The 8,571-nt window shown below is 41.0% G+C and overlaps 1 pseudogene; it reads right to left on the bottom strand.

The window, feature by feature from the left end:
- Window positions 1-7,558: 7,558 nt before the first annotated feature.
- LOC108397720 (V-type proton ATPase subunit e 1 pseudogene) lies at window positions 7,559-7,855 on the bottom strand (annotated as a pseudogene).
- Between the last annotated feature and the right edge of the window lie 716 nt (window positions 7,856-8,571).

Consider the following 8,571-nt stretch of genomic DNA (forward strand, 5'->3'; position numbering starts at 1 on the left):
ATTCTAGCAGCACACGTGAGTGCTGGGCCTCTTGGCCATACCAGCCATGCACTTCCTCTGGTTTTCATTTATAAAGCTTAAGGTTAGGAAGAATAGTTTTGAAAAGTCCCACACTCAGTTGTGGTTCATTTGTCCTGTGGGTTGTAATCTATTTTCCAACTGCATCCCTACAACATTCTCTCATTGTGCTAATGGAGAAGACCTGTCATATAATAAATAAAAAACATGATCCCAAAGTTGCTGCTTGCCTTTAAAATGAAAGGGAGCTCTGCATTTAACCTTGAAAATGCAGTGTCTGCTGTTTGGGGAACCCACTTCGACCACAAAGATATGAGCATTTTGAAAAGCACTCTGTCTCTGAGGCTGGGAGGAGCCTGCAGGCTGGGCTGGGCTGGGGTGACACGCTCAGGTTTTGGAGGCAGAGCTGCCACCCACACCCCATTTGGCCTCAAAGCCCAGTACTCACAAATCAGACACAAGGGATGGAAACGCTAATGAGGCAAGCACCCAAAGGAGACAGGTTTGCCCAGATAATCAGCTCATATCCAACTGAGGTTTTTATAGAGTCACACTGAAAGAGGAAGCATGCTGAAGCTCATCAGACCAGTATTCTCAGAGTGTGTTCCGTGGACCATCTGCATTAGACTTACCAGTGATGAGTTGAAAAATAGAATATTCCTGGGTCCCACTTCAACATTACTGAATCAGAATTGTCAGGAGTGGCGCTCAGGAATCTGCATATTGAAGTAGCTCTCCAGGTGTTTCTCATGAACGCTCAAGTTTGGGTCTAATTCAAACTTCTCATTTTATAGGGGTAAAGAAACTATGACTTAGGGATTTGATTCTTGTGGAAATGTTTATGACAAATTGCAACAAGGAAAGGTGAAAGTAATTTTCAGGGTAAAATAAAATTTTAAGAGTCATCATTCATCTCTCTTTTTTGGCATTAATCTCCTTAATAAAAAAATATAAACATAAAAACAGAGGTCTGTATATGAAGCCTGTGGTAAATAGTTTTTCTCTACTATTCCTTGAAGTCAGCGTTCTCCACACCACATTCTAGAGCTGTTCACTCTTGTCTGAAACAACAGCCTCTTGTGGATTTTGCTCCTGTGTTACCTGCAGAATTGAGGCTACCAGGAGTTAGCCAGCACCTGGAAAAAGTGAGACAATAGTGAGAGATTGGAGAAGGAAAAGAAAAGTGAGTCACACCCCAGCAGATTATTCATCAAAATAAATACCACGAAGAGTTCTTTCAGAGGGCCTGTTATGCTAGGCAAGGGAATAAATGTAGAACATATTAGAGAAGCCAGCGTGTGCATGTGAACTGCCCCATTTTTTTTCCGCCAATGTGAAATCAGGCTTAGGATATATCAATCAGCCCAGGAATGACTAATAATTGGAGAACAGAAGATTCTCTGTAGTTTATCCTTTGTATCAATACATGAAAAAAATTCTTAGCACATTGTGGTCAAATGTGGTTTTAAGTGGAGAGATAAGAGCCCAAGTAAATGGAAGCACTCCTCCATTCCTAAGGGAAGTTGGTAAACTGCCCACATAATTTGCTGATAAAGGTCCATCTGTTAAAACAAAGTAGAGTTGTACTGGCAATACATTTCAGCCAGAGACCATAGCGGTTATTTTTTCTTGACAGTCTTGTTGGCATTTATGTTTTTTGTAAGCCCCGAAAACGATTTGAGAATGAAATACAGATCATGATACTGGCTTTAAGTTAATGTTACACTTTATGCTCAGAGAGAGAAAGATCCATTGGCACCAGTTCTGTGGTCAACACTGTTGCATGATAAATTGTTATGAGAATAAAGTCATAAGGAAAACTCAGCTTCACAAATGACACACGTAGAAAAACAGCAGATGTCTGATGAAGTAAAGAACCGACTTACTGCCAAGACCTTGAAAAACAAAATTAATTTCCTTTGGTCTTTGATAATGATGATGTAATGTAGTTATAGGAAGAGCCTGCCATGCTCAAGTAGTTATAAAAGGAGAAATGTTTGCCAGGCACCGGCTCAGAGCTGCTGGTTTCAGTGGGTCTGAGTCTCGCCACCTCAGGTGCTAGATGAGGGGAGTGAAAGAGAGGGGAACTCGTTTCAAGTTGTTTGCAATGGAACTGGGCTCAGCCTCCCCTAAGCATTTTAAGCATATTAAGTATTTTTAAGCAGCTAGTTTATGAAGAGGAAAAGAAAGCAGAGTTTTGCCTCTGACAGTTTCTTCAGATATTTGAAGCTTTCAAAAATCACTGTCAGTGGAAAAGATGCTCCGCAAGAATAAAAGTCATGTTTTGACAAATAATTATATTTCTGAATGGAGGAGAATGCTTGGTTCTTAGGTAAGTGGAGCACAGGGCTAGTGTCCTTTCCCATACAGGTGGAATTTTAAAGCACCCACTGAGGAAAGGAAAGCTCTGGACTCCTGAAGCTGTGAACAATTCATAGGTGGGTTCAACTGTCTCTTTTCAGCTCCTTCTAAAAATAATTAGCACACCATCTAAAAATAATCAATGCACACACTTATTTTAAGGAAGATCCGAACATTGCAGGTGTCACAGGTGTCTTGTGTTTCAGGAGGTAGAAGCTGCTGAGTTTTCTGGCCCCAATAAACCAGGTTTAAAATAAGCAAACTGGCAGGCAGCCCAACTGTGGTCTCGGCCTCAGGATGGGCCCCATTCTACTCTCCATCTGAATTTGTTTTGTCTGCTCTGAGCTGTGTGCCTTTTGAACAACCTTTTGGTGAGGTTACTCTGCTTCTCAGAAAGGGAGATATCTTTCTTATGACAGCTGGTGGCCAGAAGGGTTAGAGTATCAACCATTAAAAGTACCAGTTTGGTGGGGTTGATGAAGTTTGCCCCCCTTCCAAGCACATTCCCTGGAATGCACGTGCATTCAGGACAGAAAACGAACCTGTGTGTCCCTTGGGCTCCCTTTTTCAGTGGCTCCAGCAGCCGAAACTCTGCAGACAGGTCAGGGCTCCCCAGCTGGAGACCTCCACCTCAGTGCGAAGGCCAGAGCTCTGAACTTTCTTTTGGGATTTGGAGGCCAGTCACTGTCTCTCGTCTCGGGGAGAAAATCTCCTCCCTTGGAAAAGAACTCTGAAGAATGAATGGATGGGTCTTTCTCAAGTGCATGAGAGTTTATGCTGAAATCTGGGAGAGATGCATGCTTTATCTCCTTTGTCCTTTTCCTTTTATTCTTTCTTTTCTGCTTCTAGACCATTTATATTGAAAACACATTTTAAAGGGCTTTTGTTTATTATTTTTTCTTTTTTTCTCCCTTTACTTCATCTGGTATAAATTTGGGTTATCTAGGAGAGAAACCTGACAATATACCTATTGGCCTAAATTTCTTTGCTATTGTGAGAAGCTGCCCAGTCCAAAGATATTACAGCAAATAAAAACAGTAATAATGATAGGAACCACTTGTTAACATGGTACCATCTAAGAGCGTTAGGCATTTTTTGCACTCTTTTGTTAAATTGTAACTCTTTTGTCATGGCAAAACCTCAGATTAGGTACTATGAACAGTCCCCATTTTGCAGATGGGATAACTGAGGCTTAGAGAAGTTAATTAGTCTAAGGCCACACTGATTGTTCTGTGCCAAAATTGGGATCCCAAGGCCTTTACTCTTAACCACCTGCTCTGACCACTTCCCACTGCTCTCCAACATTGTATTTTCTCTGCCCTTTGTTTTATTTTTTTTGCCTGTTATCATCCATAACCCAAGAGCAGGGAGATGTCCTGTGACATGGACACTTGCTATTCTAAACAGGCCTGAGAGAGAAGATCTATGTGCACACAGGCTCTCCCTATTGTGAAAAAGCTCTTAATATGGTCAGTTGTTTGGTTAATATATCATGGAGACTGCTGAAAATGCCCTTTTAGAAAAATGGGTCAGGCTGTGGAAATTCCTTGCCCACCATAATGTAACAAGTTTGAAACCTGTTGCTTTTTTGGTTGAACTTGGAGATTTGGATATGTCTTCAAAACCTTCCATCTGTTGCTATTTCAGCTGGGGGATTTTTAGCTCAGTAGTCAAGCCCCAGAATAGATGGAAAGAGAGCCTGCTAAGCAGAGTTGTAAATCTTAAACACTTGGATTTTCATACAAAGTCAAGTGGAAAGGAGTAAGAACTTGGAAGCTCATCTCACAGAAGAAAAAATTAAGGGAGGAGCTGGTAAACTTCAGGTAGAAATTGGAGATAGGGATTAACAGGCAGCTGGAAGGGACAAGAGCTTAACAGGTAGATATTGTAATGAGTTCTAGGAAAGAAAAAAGAAGAAAAGGAGACTCAGAGAGAACAATCTATAATATGGACAGATTAAGAGAGAAAAGTCAGGTATTGGGATAAAAGAAAACAAAAGTTGTCTGAGAGTTGGAAGAGAGTAAATTATTTCCTTCTCTGGTTTTTCTCTGACATATTGTCGTAATGTTTTTATAGCTTTGTTGGAGAGGCGTTGATGATGCAGCTATTATTATAGAAAAGTTAGGAATTTTAAACTTCTGTGTAAATTTTACTCTTAGGAACATTAGTTTCTCATCCCTGCACATTACTTTTGGTAAAAATTTGCTAATAAAGGAGAGAAACTCAGCTTATATATTCCGTAAATATAAGATGTTTGTCACTTGGAACAAAGAGCAGCAGTTTCTATATGTGCTAAACCTCAAACAATTCTACTTTTTTTCCTTAGAGTTGATGACAGCAGTATTAGAAAATCCAGAAAAACTCACAAAAGGTCTGAAGTAGTTGTACTTCTATCTTGCAAATGAGCACTTGTCTAGAATGGGTATGACAGGGTTAGAAAACTATTACAAATAACATTATGCAAATGCTTCGAACTTTGCAAGGATATCCTATGTACGTGTACCACGAACTGATTCTCTTTACTATAGGATGTTTTGGCTTCTCAAAACAAAGAGATGATTAGAAGCATGAACCTTCAAGATAGGTGAAACAGATAAGGTTCAAATACCAGTTTTAATAGTGATTCTTTCCATGTGTTTTTGCAAATCACTTGAGACTCACTCTCCTCATCTGTAGAGTAGGGATAATATCTCTACCTCACAGGGTTTCTCTGCAGGCTAATGAGAGAATGTGTCATACACATTCCTGGCAGGGAAGGTATGCACTAAATGGTAACTATTATCATCATCTAGATGCTAAATATATCTAAGCATTTTAATATGTAGGCAATTTTGTGTTTGGAAACTGGAGGAGACCCCCAAATCCAGGCAGGTTCTCACAACACCTGGACACTAAGCAGAGTGTCAGGGTGTTTGAAGTCATTAATGCTGTTCAAACTCCCTAACTAACAAGTCAGGTTTTCCAATAGTCTCTCTGGAAAATCTGTATCTTTCCTCTGAGGAACACTGGACAATTCATTCATTCACTGAGTGTTTATTTAGCTCCTACTGTGTGTCAGGCATTGCCTAGGTGCTGGGTATTTGAGAGTGCAAAACAGGTGACGTTCCCCCTTCATGGAAAATTATATTCTAGAGGGAGGAGAGAGCTAGCAATGAATAAATACATAAATGCAGACGATTTCTTGATGATGATAAGTACTCCAAACAACAGTCTCAGGGAGATGGAATGGAGAGTAACTGGGTGGAGGTGGAACACTGATTCAGGTGGGGAGGTCAGGAAAATGTCTCTGTACTGGTGATTATTGGGGTAAGAAAAGAAAGATGAGAAGGAGACAGGGAACAGTCTTCCAGGTGAAGTGAATGAGTACCTGTGCAAGTACCTGTGAGCCGGAAGGAGCTTGGTGTGTTGGAGAAAGAAGGTTACCATGTCAGGGACATGGTGGAGGAAAGAGAGGATGGTGCAGGCTAGGTCTTGTGGAAAGACAGACAGGAGCAAAGGATTAGAAAGGGAAGAGGACTCCCTGCAGGAGAAAGCTCTGCTACTGGAGTTCAGCTAAGTCCCCACAGAGGAGGCTTCCATTGTCGGTGAACTACTTGTCCCATAGGCACCCAACAAAGAGAAAGACCAGGAGTACAAAGGGGACTTGTTGGAAAAGGACACTAGTATTTGGTGGTAGTTTCACTTCAGGAAGCAAACAAAAACAGATACTCATTTCACCCGTCTGCCTGGTGGGCAGAGTGAAATGGAGCCACTGGAAAGCATCTGAAACACCATATTTCAGTTTCTCCTAAAGAAGGTTCTAAAATTACACACACACACACACACACACACACACACACACACACATTTAAATTTATAAATAAAATTTATTATATAATTTAAATATAAATCTATAAATAAAATGTATTATATAATTAATATATTTCTATATTATATATGTATAAGTATAAAATATAATACATTTGTGTTTATATGAAATATCTATCTATCTATTATATATATCATTTTTAAAATTTCTAGTAAAGGCTCAAAATTGACCATTTTCATTTTGTGGCAATTTTGAAAGCAGGAACATGTTATATGAAATGCATGACTTCCTAGAAATAGATGTGTAGTTCTGCCTTAGTTTCCTCAGACTTTTTTTGCTCACCCAGGGCTCATGTGTTTGATGGTTTCATGCTAGGTGACACGTGGCCACACAGGGTACAGCTCCCTAACCCTGTTGGAGAAGGCATGATACTAATGAGGCCAAGGTCATGGGCTCAAACACAGATGGTTAGCTGTCCTTGTCTTGGTACAAAGCCAAGAATTCATTTGGCCAGTGTAGGTACCCATGCCTTTGGCCATAAGGAGCCCAGGTGATAGTGTGTCAGTGGACAGGAAAGATCTATGGTGGCCACAGGTATGTGGGAGAGAGCCTCTCTGTGGTTCCCACAGGGACATTTTGAGGTGAGTCTCCTTTGTCAGCAAAATCCTCTGACATTTGAGAAATCCTGTGGAAAGGCATGTGCTAGGAAATGTTACTCTTCATGGAGGCTCACTCAGTGGTCAAGTTAGTCCTCCTCTGTTTGTGAGGTGCCCTTGTCCATCCACACTGTCCTTGAGTCTATTCAACAACTTGGTTTGATTACCCTGTAACATAAACCTCAGGACGTTATAAGGGGACCTTCTTGAAGTGATGCACTATTGAGGGCAGGGAATGAATCTGATTTTCTTTTTCTTTTCATAGAAAGGGTTAAAATAATTTATTTCAAAAGATGGCAGAAATAGAAAATTCATCCTGAAAACATCCTTCGGTGTAATTCTGTTGGGTCAGATGTTCCCTCTGAACGTGGTCTCCTCTTGACTGCCCCACTGGAGTCTTTATTTGTCTTGCAGCAGTTTTTAAACACTTCATTGATTCCCATGTTGTAAGCAGGTAGGAGCCATCTTCAAAACCATAGATTTCAAGAAGAGAGTAACATATTTCTCAGGAATAACCTTCTAGCTCAAAAATTTTTTGGAGTCAGCAGTTTAGGTTAAGTAAGGCACAATTTATCGAAGTGTAAAAAAGGTGACAGGAAAAAAAATACTGCATTGTAGAATAAGATACTTAAATGTGGTATGAATGTTTAAGGCAGCTGATGGCCAAAGTAAGTGAGTCAAGGAAGGTGATCTGGGATTTGAAGGTGATTTTGCATCAGGTGGAATTCTCTTCATGGCTGAATGGCTGATCACCGGAGAGGGCACCGGGTCTTCTCTCTAAAGGCCAATGATGCTGGAGATACCAGATGGTTTCATTTTTTAACCGTGGTCCAAAGAGAGGGGTTGATTTGGACCAGAATGGCAATCAGCTGAAAGAGATAGCAACAAACTGAACAGGTCACCAACATTGTGGTGATGGCTCCTTAGGGATGAATCAAAGCACCAAGAAGCCAGTGAAGCCCCAGAACATGCTTATCAAGATGAGAGGGCCTGTGAGGCCATTATATGCCATAGCTGTTATACAGCCAGCCTCTGTCCTGTCTCCTCACGCTGCTCCCATCTGGCTGCTTTTCTTGACAGAGGAAAAAAAAATTGCCTTTTGTCTGGCTTGGGCTTCCATGACGCCCCCAACACTGGCTTTGTATGGTTTGGCTCAGAGACTTGTTTCACGAGGTGGACTACTAGTGCTGATCTATCCTAGGCCACGGAGGCCAAGTTCCATCTTCGGGCCAGTCAGTTTGCCGAGACCTCTGACATACATGCATCCAAAGGCTGTTTGTCTTGAACTTACATGGTGAGCTACTTGAAAGGGCTGGCAAAGTACCCATGAAATGCAGGGGCACAAGATAATTGCACATTGCCTTAATAGAATAAAAATTCCCCATTGCCTCTCTAAAGGATTAGGGCAAATCACTGTGCTAAGAGGAGGAAGAGGAATTTGGATATACTCCTGTTAGGGGACAGATATCAATAAATCATGCTAGGCTTCTTTAAAATGTTGCAGTTGGAAACTAGGGAAATTAATGTGAAAGATGTATTTCTGACAGTTGCAAGACCTGGGAGAAGGCAGACGGAATTGGAGGACCTCTTTCTAGGTCCCCACCAGTGCACTGTGTGATCTATGTTCTCTTCCATGAAATACTGGTTTTCTCCTGACTTAATGAACAGAAATGCAAGAATGAGGGGAAAGTGTTTGAAAAATAATAAAATTGGTGATGGGCAACATAA

This window comes from Manis javanica, chromosome 8 (genome assembly GCF_040802235.1).
Source record: "Manis javanica isolate MJ-LG chromosome 8, MJ_LKY, whole genome shotgun sequence".
Classification (NCBI taxonomy): Eukaryota; Metazoa; Chordata; class Mammalia; order Pholidota; family Manidae; genus Manis; species Manis javanica.